We start from the raw sequence: 11,751 nt of genomic DNA, 5'->3' as shown, positions 1-11,751 counted from the left end.
ATTGATAAAATGTGGGAATCACTAAATTTGGTTATTGGCAAAATGTTGCTAGTTTAGAATATTCAAAAGCCAAAATTTGATGAGTTGCTAAGAGGTTGTTAAGTTTAGTTATTCTAATGTAAGTATTTTTTCGAATAAACATTACTAACTTTAGCAACCTTTTGTTTTATTTATTTTACTGTGGATACTCTAAGTTCTTAAATTTGAAGTACAAGGAATGTATCTTTAAATTGGTGATAGTACAAGGGGTGTAAGTTCAAATTATCCTCTCTCTTTTTTAGTAAATACCTTTATTTATTGTTGTGCTCATGCCAATCAGAAAGAAAACGTTGATCATTCTATAAAAAATGAAAATTTTCTTATTTATTTTTATAAAATATGGGATATTTTCCCTTTAAATGTCCACATTAAACGGAGTTCCAAAAAATATCAAACGTAAAACGTTTTAAAACTCCTTGCTATATGTAAAGCGATTTCTGATAACTGCTAGAAAAAAATAGCTTTTTCTTGTCTTTACTATTTTCTTTCCATTTAATTCAGTCTTTATTTTTTTTAGAAAGGTAACAACTTCTTTTAACTTGAGTCGTTTTCTGGTTTCTTATTTCATGAGGGAGAGAGAGAGAACCGGGAAGTCCTAAAAGGTAGTCCGGTTGGATGATGGATTTGTATCCTATGCAATTGATTAGGATTTGATTCTTAGGATCAAGCCACAAGAAGTAATTTCTGTTGAATTTCATAGTCCTGGCCGAATGCTCTGCTTTTGACCAGACTGGAGAGACGATTAGTTGAAGCATGGTAAGTTGATCCGGACACCCAGAGAGAGAGAGAGAGACTGACTGACTCGTGGATTCCATCCCATGCACAGATTTCTGAATACTGCTAGCAAAAACACTAATGATACTCACACAACCGTTGTGTGTGTTGTGTAACCAATTCTGACCGTTCAGATGTGTCTGGATGCTTTAGATTTTAAAAAAACTCTTCCAATGAAAAGTTTAACTCTTCCAAGGAAAAATTTGAAGGAATCTTGACCATTTATTACAACAATGAACGGATGAAGATTGGTTGTGTTTGATGTTTTGCACAACCGTTGTGCATGTAGCATCTTTGTAGCAAAAAATAGCCTTTACTTGTCTTTATTTTTTGTTCATTTAATTCAGTCTTTTATTTTTGGGAAAAGTAACTACTTCATTTAATTCAGTCTCCTTGTCAAAAAAAAAAATCTAACAGTGGGTATGGATAAAAAAATTAAGAGTGGGTTTGGATAAAAAAAATCAAGAGTATCTTTTTTTTTTTGAACGGCCAAAAAATCAAGAGTAACTAGTTCTTAGTTTTCTGGTGTTTTAGGATGGATTTGGATTAAAAAATCAAGAGTGACTTTTTTTTTTTTTTTTTTTGTCTTTATACAGCTTTTTGACTTCTTTTTTTTGTCTTTTTAAAAAAAAATAAGAGTTTCGATAAAAAAAAATTTGTCATTTTCGATTTCTTTCGCCAAGACGAATAAATAAGTCACAAAAATTTAACGTAAAACTAACACATGGCTGTTCCCACATAGTATCCGAGCAGCATATCCGGGCCATCCAAAAATGTGTTGGACGGCTCAAATAGAAACACTCTCTCCTATAACCCCACCAGTACTCTCTCTCCTCTTTCTCTCTCCTTTTTCTATCCAAATCTGAGTTGTCCAAAACTATATTGAACGGCCCAGATGCACTCCTTGGGCCCCGAAAATTTCTCCTCAACTTGAATTCCAAGTACTCCGTTCTTGTTCCAAAACACTCACATGCACATAATAGCATTTCTCCACTTCATAACAAGAAGAAAATCTCCTCTTCTCTTCTCTTCTCTATTAATTTCTCCATTCTCCCATTGAGAGAAAAAAAACCCTCTCGAGCAACAAGAAAGAAGAAAGAAAGGAAAAAATGGCTCTGAACCTCAATCCCATCACCTTGAAATGTTCCCACAAGTACCCTTCTTTTGCTATTCCCCCCAAGGCAAATCTCAGATCTCCCAAGTTTCTCAGGGCCTCGGCCACCCTCAGCTCCGGCTCCACGTTAGTTTTTCTCACCTCCTTTGAATTTTACTCCATCATTCTTCTTTAATCAATTGTCTATTTTTCTATCTGGGTTTGTGGTACTTTGCTCCTAATAGGTCAAAACGACTTATTTATTTGTCTTTATTCAAATAAAAAAATTGTATTTGTTAATTTTACAGTAAACTTTTGTGACTTGTTAATTCGTCTCGTTGAGATGTATCGGAAAAGTAAGAAAATTTGATCGAAACTCATAAAATAATTTTTTACTTTTTCGATTCTTCTTGACGAGAAGAATCAATAAGTCACAAAAATTTGACGCAAAATGAACGAATGGAAAAAAGAAGAAGAATAAAGACAAAAAAAAATACTTAACTTTTTAATCCAAACAAAAATTTGGCTCTGGAATGGTGGAATTTGCATGGGTATGCTCCGATCTTTATGTCAGTTTCTGCTAAATGTCAAATGAATCGTGACACGTAAGTCGTGAGTAAGTGTTTTGCTGAGAACGAAAAAAGCTACGGGAACCGATCATATAAGCACCGACCGTACAAAGATCGGCATGCGGGGCCACTCTTGGTCCCGCACAGATAATCCAAGTCCAAAGATCAAGCACCTACACTCACTTATCGTATTGAGTTGATCTATGTTTCGCGGGCCACTCGAAAAAATTATTACTTATCATATTGAGCTAATTTTTCGCGGGCCAACTTGGAAAATTATTTAACAATTATTGAACGACTCGGACCATATAAGCTCCGACCTTGCACAGATTGGCACACGGGGTACACTCCTTGCCCTGCACGGATAATCCGAGTCCAGGGATCAACACTTGCACTTATTTATCATATTGAGCTGATTTTTCGTGGACTCACTTGAAAAATTATTTTGCAATTATTGAATAGCTCGGATTATTCCATGTGAAACCGGAATGGGTTCCGCGTGCCGATCTGTGCACCGTACCGACGGTGCACAGATGGTAGGTTTCCATAGAAGGGCTCTACTGAGAATCTGTTTGTTTTGGGTACATAAGCATCTTCTTTCAAGATTTAGATGCATGGGCCATTATTTGACTGTCAATTGTAACTAGGGGTGGGCATCGTATCGTGTCCAGTCGTGTTCGTATCGTGTCGTTTCATATTTCGTGTCTTTTTGGGTTCTTGTCAAAACAACTGTTAAAATAAAGGGAAAATGACAACTAAGGACGTGTTTTGATAATTAATATCTGCCAAGGACATTTTCAGTATTAACAAATGTTCTTAGCTTATCCTTGACGGATATTAATTATCAAAACACGTCATGGGCCGTCATTTTCCCTAAAATATAAATGTGTCAAATAGCTTGACACTAACCCAATCTGTTTAAAATCGTGTCGTGTTCTGGACCCGAAGTTCGGGTTAACACTAATAAGACCCTTTTATTTTTTTTAGTATTTACACATAATTATATACTTTCCAATGTTTAGAACGAACTACTTATTTAATTTAATAACAAAAATTAAAGACATTTTCAATACCATCATAATCATAGAAATGATAAAACCGGCCTAATCATGATATTGAAAAATGTCTGAAGTCACAACTTGGCATAGGTCTCAAAATTGCATAATTTTGTAGGATTTTCAGCTAAAATAATAAAAAAGCACCAACAACTGTCGAATAATTCTATACAAATTTTAAACTAAAAGATTAGGCCTACATAATGAAAAAAAAAATTCCAATAAGCACCAAGCATGCACGGCACGCAGAGCCAACTCCTGGTCCTGCACGGATAATCCAGGTCTAGGAATCAAGCACCTACACTTACTTATAGTATTGAGCTGATTTTTCGTGGGCCCACTCGAAAAATTATTTTAGAATTATTGAATAGCTCATGAGATTATCCGTGTGGGACCTGGAGTGAGCTCCGCGCGCATGCCGATCTTCGCACCGCACGGATGGTAGGTTCCCATAGAAGGGTTCTACTGAGAATGTGAAGTATGTATTTGTTTTGGGTACGTACGCATCTTTATTGGGATTTGTCCCACATCGGTTAAATATCTCCTCCAAAACTAGTATATGAGCTTGGGCAGCCTCTTCACTCTTTGCCAATTGGTTTTGAGTTGGATGCTTTAACATGGTATCAAAACTAGAGTTTCGGAGGCTTTTCCCCTTTGTCTGTGCCATAGTTCCACTTTCTTTCATTGGATCCTTTGTTTACCTCTCCACGTGCAAGTCAGGGGTTGCACGTGCGGGAGAGTGTTGGGATTTGTCCCGCATTGGTTAATTATCTCCTCCAATACTAGTATATGAGCCTGGGCAGCCTCTCCACTCTTGCCAATTGGTTTGGAGTTGGATGCTTTAACATGGTATTAGAGCTAGAGTTTCGGAGGCTTTTCCCCTTTGTTTGTGCCATAGTTGCACTTTGTTTGTGCCATTGTTGCACTTTATTTCATTGTGATTCGTGTGTTCCGAATCCTTTGTTGACCTCTCCACGTGCGAGTCAGGGGTCGCACGTGCGGGAGAGTATTGGGATTTGTCCCACATTGGTTAAATATCTCCTCCAAAACTAGTATATGAGCTTGGGCAGCCTCTCCACTCTTTGCCAATTGGTTTGGAGTTGGATGCTTTAACAATCTTCTTTAAAGATTCAAATGCATGGGCCATTATATTTGACAGTCAATTCTAACGGTGAATTAATTCTCAGATTTAAGGGCAGGGAGCTCGAATCCCTCGTCTGAAATCCATCTCTATATGCTTGCTTCCCTATATATCAATGTACTAATTTTCAAACCACTCAATGCACTAATTTTCATACTCCTTTTCTTTCTTTTTTTTGTAGTAAAACTGTGCTTATATGCTTCTGATCATTGATCCATTAATTGTATCGGCCTTGCCTTGTACCCAAACTGAAATCGAAGCATCTAATTCCGTTCCTGTCTTATTTAGAGAGGTTGAGAGTCTCAAGAAGTCTTTCAGCCCTCCTTGCGAGGTTCATGTTCAAGTAACTCACTCAATGCCACCCGAAAAGATGGAGATCTTTAAAAACCTGGAGGATTGGGCCGAGCAGAACATCTTGGTTCATTTAAAGCCAGTGGAGAAATGGTGGCAACCGCAGGATTTTCTTCCCGATCCCGCTTCCGATGGATTTCATGATCAAGTCATGGAATTAAGGGAAAGGGCAAAGGAGATTCCGGACGATTACTTCGTTGTTTTGGTTGGAGGCATGATGACAGAAGAAGCACTTCCTACTTACAAAACAATGCTAAATACCATAGATGGTACTAGGGACGAAACGGGGGCGAGCCTCACTTCTTGGGCAGTGTGGACTAGGGGATGGACTGCAGAAGAAAACAGGCATGGCGATCTTCTCAATAAGTACCTCTACCTATGTGGACGAGTAGACTTGAGGCAAATTGAGAAGACAATTCAGTATCTGATTGGGTCGGGAATGGTAAGATGCATGCTTCCAATAATTTTTCAGCTGTTTCTTGTCTATTTTTTTTTCCACTTTTGTCTATGTCAACTTAGCGATTAGGCTTTGGTCAATATCTGAATTTGACACAATAGAATTCACAAGAGATTATAGTTAGCATATTAATCCAAACGAAATAGGAACTTGTAGCTACGACCAATTTCTTGAATCCACAAGAAGAAAGACAAAGTCTGTAATATTATTGATGAAAATGTGAGGCAAACATTAGATTACAACCTTTTTATAGGCCCGAATCCTAAAAACCCTAAAAATAAAGTCAGAAAATAAAAAGTCCCAAATTTTTTTCCTAAAATTGAAAACGGGAAGAAAAATAGGACTTTCTCAAAAAGAACCAACTAATAAGGAATTACGGTTTAAAAGTTATTAATGAATCAAAATTTTTCTAAAAGTAAATTGAAGGTCTAAACAAAGAAATTAGGCGAAAAAAACACCATCACTCACGACTTACGGTGGTGTGTAATGACCAAATCGCGAAAATAAGTCAGCCCACCAAGTTGCCTATTCCGAACTCGTCCGAATTTTGCCAAATCGGATAATCGGAAACTAAACATCGATCATGGAATTGGGCCTTCATATATGTGTTCTACATCAAAATTACATTGCTAAACATTACCTAGTCCTACCCTCTTCTTACATCTACGGGAAGAAGCAGACATTTTTAAGTTCTTGAAAGCAGGGTTTTCCCTACTATGCTAATTAGAGAGGAACAGTTCTTTTTGCTCAGTCAAGTTAGGCTATAACACTCTCCAAGTACTATACTGTCAAACTTAATTCCTGATTTTAATTGTAGAAGAACAACAATATATTTGGACTCCGATCGAGTTCTAATCCGGCATAAGCGTGTATCCTCACCTCTGATATTTACTGGTGGACGGCCTTCTTTGCCTTGTTTCAGGATCCAGGATTCGAAAACAGTCCCTACCTCTGTTTCATCTACACGTCGTTCCAAGAACGAGCAACTTTTATCTCTCATGGAAACACAGCACGGCATGCCAAAGAGTACGGGGACTTGAAGTTGGCTCAAATTTGCGGGAGCATTGCCTCTGATGAGAAGCGCCACGAGACCGCTTACACCAAGATAGTCGAAAAGCTCTTTGAGATCGACCCTGATGCAACCGTGCTGGCTCTGGCCGACATGATGAGGAAGAAAATAACTATGCCAGCCCACTTGATGTACGATGGTCGCGATGACAATCTGTTTGACCATTTCTCGTCCGTGGCTCAGAGGCTTGGAGTCTACACCGGCAAGGACTACGCGGATATATTGGAGTTTCTGGTTGGGAGGTGGAAGGTGGAGGACATAACTGGGCTTTCTTCGAAGGGACGAAAAGCCCAGATTATGTTTGCGGGTTGCCTCAGAGAATTAGGCGGCTGGCTCCAGGCAGGGCAAAAGAAGCACGGTATGTTCCGTTTAGCTGGATCTTCGATAAAGAAGTGAAGATCTGAGGGCCTACTGCAACTCTCTTGCCACAAAAATCAGAAATTGAAATAATAGAACAGGTGACCATCGATGATGGCTTAGATATACAAGTGAAGCTATGGTTTTCAATGATGGCTTAGACTTTCATAATTCGATGTTGCTTGAAATTATATTATTTCGCATTTCTGCAATGGCCGAAATGGGGTCGAGTACCCTAGATTATTGTATGACTCTTAATTAGTTTATGTTATGTTCCTGGTTTACCAAAAAAAAAAGTAGTATAAGTAGTAAACATGGAGCAATTTGGAACAAGTATGTTTTGCAGCTCCAGGGGCAAAAAAGTGTTTGGTTGGAAGCTAAAAGGTCTAGAGATCAAGATCTTGGAAGTGCATCATTGAAGTTTCTTGTTGTTTTTGATGTTGCAGCAAAAAGCACCGAATAATTTTTCGGGATTGCACCACCATAAAGAGCATGTTATAATTTTTCATGTCATAGTCTACGCACAACCATATATATATGATACAGGGCCAGCCCAATGGGAAGGCCCAAGAGGCCGTCGCCTTGGGCCTCTATATTTTGGGTCAGAAATGAGGCATCCCTTCCTAGATAAGTATATATATTGGGGAAAAAATTGAAATGGTCCTTGTAGTTAAGTGTTTGTGTCAACTTGGTCCATATAAATGTAATTGGTTCGATTTACACTCTGTACTTTTTATTTTGTTCCAACTTGGTCCAATTACTAACCGCCGTTAGTTCACCATTAGTCCTTTTAACGGCAAAATCAAATGGCCCCCTTTTTGGGGTTAAAACAATAATTCTTTCATTCCCCTATTACCCTAATATTAGGGGTGTGCACAGGTCGGGTTTGACCCTCGAACCCCGACCCAACATGTCGGGTAACAAATATTTTAGGCCCGCAAACCGAACCGAAAAGGGGTAAGAACCGTCTGCGAACCCGATTCTTTACGTCAAGTCGGGTCGGGCCCGACCAAAAACTGAATTAATCTTTATAAATGGGTCGGGTCGGGTAAGAAACACACCAACCTGGACCCCGAACCGAAATCTGATTTGTAACAGAAAATGAACCCGTACCTGTCCGAACCACATGTTCAACCCCGCCCAAGACCCTTTGGGTCGAGTCAGGTCGGGTCCGCGGGTGGACGGATTTTTTGCACAGGCCTATCCAATATACCTCTGAACCAAAACACAGCTCATTCTTCCATTCTCCATTGATAAGGAGGCACCTGAGAAGAAATTTGGTTATAATTTTCTGCAATAAGTTGTCCTCCAATTCAACATTTTCATGATCAGCCATGAGGCAACATAACCACTGGTATTGTCTACATGTTCAACTTCTGGACAAATACTAAGATGCCTTATTTTTCTGCATAGTACTGAAAATGCATATAGAACCATGTCCAAAAGTGACAACATGATAAAGAACCATGTCCAAAAGTCAAAATATTACATAAACTCCGGGGTTGTTCGGCTAAATAAGTCAAGCGGCTTATTTTTTTTGTCTTTATTCAATTTTTTTTCACATTTGTTAGTTTTTTGTCAATTTTCTGAGATTATTGTTTCATCATGACGAGAGGAACCTAAAAAGTAAAAAATTCCCATCGAAATCCAACCTTTTCTCAAAAAAGACAAAAAAATTGGCTTATTGGCTTATTTTTGTCTTTATTGGCTTATTTTTGCCTTTATTTAAAAAGACTAACAGCAGTTAGCAATTGGACCAAATTGGAACAAAATGAAAAGTATAGAGTGTAAATCGAGTCAATTACAACTATAGGGACCAAGTTGACACAAACACTTAACTACATGGATCATTTTTGTTTTTTTCCCATATATATTTGTGTGCAACTATGATACAAACTCTTTTGGTGGTTCAATGGTAAAGTGTTTGCTCATTTACAAAAGATGCTTAGGTTCAAATCCTGGCTGCTGTGATTCAAACCTGAGTCCACTGAATATTATTGCAACAGCACAAGCTATTAAGGCCGAAATATTTACCATATTGAATAGTATGAATGAAAATTATATATTAAGTATTTCTATTTATTATTTTTAAATTAGAAAATTTATGTGTAACGCCCCGATTTTTGAAAATAAAATCGGAGGTTTTAAATACTGATTTCTAAAAATTTATTGAATTAAAATTCAAAATCCAAACCGGATAATACCCTAAAGTTTCGTCTATTACAAATTATCGTAGAAATACTGAAAATAGTCTTTGTGGTAATAAACTGAACAAAATAACAGGGCCATCCTCTAAGTTTGATACGGATCCCAAGCATATTCTGTCTCAGCTCCCACCTCTGGGTTCTCTTCCGCATAAAACTGTTCACCTTCAGGATTTGGTGTCTCTTCTTGATTATCTGCAAAATCTGGCACGGAAGCCAGGCAATCCGTACCTGAGTAAACAAGTTCACCCCGAAGTATAATCCAACCCAACTACCCTTCTTACTTTACAGTTAGCATGCAACAGGATAATAATAGTGCGAAAAAGTAACATAGAGTTTGTTCCACATAATCAGTTTATTACTATCCATTAACTTGTCATGTAATCTAAGATCTCCTCCGCGGGATCTTTCCTCCCCAACCGCTAGCTATGCCCTGTCCCATGAGCTCACTTTCTTTTGTTGTCGCGGATTGCACTTCAGTTATGTACCTAGCGTGTATCCCTCTCATTACAACAAAAGAAGGCTTATCATGCCCGAATCATAACTAGGGTTCGCTTATCTTATATACCACTTCACAATCACCACTGGGCTTACTTTGCCAGTATCAATACATCATTCATCATTGGGCTTACTTTGCCAATCATCATTCATCAATCAACACTGGGCTTACTTTAACAGTTTCAAACCATCACATCCAACTCATCACATCTCAAAATCTCGCCTGCAGGCATTCTAAAGAAAACAAAACTTTCCAATTCATCCATTACCTAGCATCGTCTAGGTGAACTCTATTCGCATACCAACCCATGTCTCTAGGGTCCAATCTAGCATTCAATTAAACAGTAATACAATATACAACAAATAAATAACAATTAAAACAATTAATAAACAATGTAATCACGTAACTTATTATGGACGGGCCGTTGCCCTTAATCTTGTATGGTCACAATGTCAACAATAAAGTAAAAGTTTTAAAAGGAATTTAAAAGGAAAATTTTCTAGGCTTTCATTAATTAATTCTAAGACAATAGATTAATTCAAAACTAATTAAATACATTAATTAGATAAAAATATAGAAATATTTATCATGACCTTACTAAGAGTCCTACAGGTCCTATGCAATCAGTTGAGTGTCAAAAGTTGGGTTCGGAAGGTCACGAAATTTATTTAAATAAAGACGCTTAAATAAAGTGGCTGAAAGTGAAGTAAATAGATAATAAATAATTTATAAATTAAAAATATGTTACTGTTAACAAAATTTCATCTTCAGAATATAGAGAGTCTAAATAAAATTATTCGGGCATTTATAATAACGTTATAAGGTCGTAAAGAATTTTTAATCGGAAACGTTATAAAAATAACAATAAATAGTAAATTAAATAAATAAAATATTAATTTAACAAGATATCATCTTTGAGGTGTGAGGAATCAAGGAAAAATAGTTTGGATGCTAAAAATATTATTTGAAAGGTCGCAATTATTTTTCGTTTGTAAACTTTGATAGATAACGAACAAATAATTTAATAAATAGATAATTAAATAAAAAAAATATGATCTTAACAAGTTATGATCTTTGGAATGTGAAAAGTCTAGGAAAAATAGTTCGGGGGTCGAAAACGAGGTTCGGGAGGTCGAAAAGTCGATTCGAAACAAAACAAGCAAAACCGCGAGGTTGGACCGGTCAAAGGTTGCGGCTGGGGCCTCCACCGCAAGGTCAGGCCTGGTTCTTGCGGCCCGAACATTGCGGCCGCAAGGTTGAACGCAGAAAACGATTTTTTTGCTTTTCTCCACTGTTTTCGATGCATGGGACGATTAGGGCTATTGGGTTAAGCATAAAAACAATAAATATACTTATAGGAGTGTTTGGAAGGGATTATACTACCTTGAATCGGATCGAATGGATTAAAAACCGAAACTTGAATTTTTGGGAAGATGAATTCGGTTTCTTCAATCGGGGAACCTTGGGATCAAATTGGCCGACGTTTGGTGACGCTAGGAGTGGTAAGAACAGATTGGAATTGTCAATTCGGGTTTCGGTTGGCTTTGGAATGCAAACCCACCTTTCTCTCTCTTTCTTTCTCTCTCTAGAACTCCATGGATTGGAGTTCGATTTCTCTCCGATTTCTCTCTCTTTCTGGACTGGTGAGGCGGAAGGAATTTTGTGGTATGCCCTAGGTTCGGAGTAATGGGGTTTATATAAGAGAATTTATTTGATAAAAGTGATAAAATTGAGTTTTGACGGGATTCTAATTCTCGGCTTGAGATGGACGAAAAAGGAGTGGAGATGTGATCAGGGAGAGGGAGTAGAGTCTGAGTAGGAGAGGGAGAGGTGGAAAGAATTTTCGTAATATGCATGCATGCAAATAAAAAAAAATAAGATAGGATAATTATGTTTGATATAAATATATCCTATTAAAGAATAATTAATTTTTATTATCAATAATACTAATTATATGATATTATTATTAATAAAATATCGGGTTGTTACATTATGTAAGACACTATTCTACCACTTGGCCTAATGCATCCAAATATCTTGGGCCGGCCCTGATCTGATACCCCATATTTGTTTCCCTCTTTCCCAATTTTTTCATCCTTCTCTCAATTTCCATCCCATTTCTCATTTACTCCATCCACTACTT

General features: G+C 37.5%; 1 pseudogene; it reads left to right on the top strand.

The window, feature by feature from the left end:
• Positions 1-1,902: 1,902 nt before the first annotated feature.
• On the top strand, positions 1,903-7,268 carry LOC131300689 (stearoyl-[acyl-carrier-protein] 9-desaturase, chloroplastic-like; annotated as a pseudogene).
• Positions 7,269-11,751: the final 4,483 nt, after the last annotated feature.

Source organism: Rhododendron vialii, chromosome 9a (assembly GCF_030253575.1).
Source record: "Rhododendron vialii isolate Sample 1 chromosome 9a, ASM3025357v1".
NCBI lineage: Eukaryota > Viridiplantae > Streptophyta > Magnoliopsida > Ericales > Ericaceae > Rhododendron > Rhododendron vialii.
This window is presented reverse-complemented; position numbering and strand designations above follow the sequence as displayed.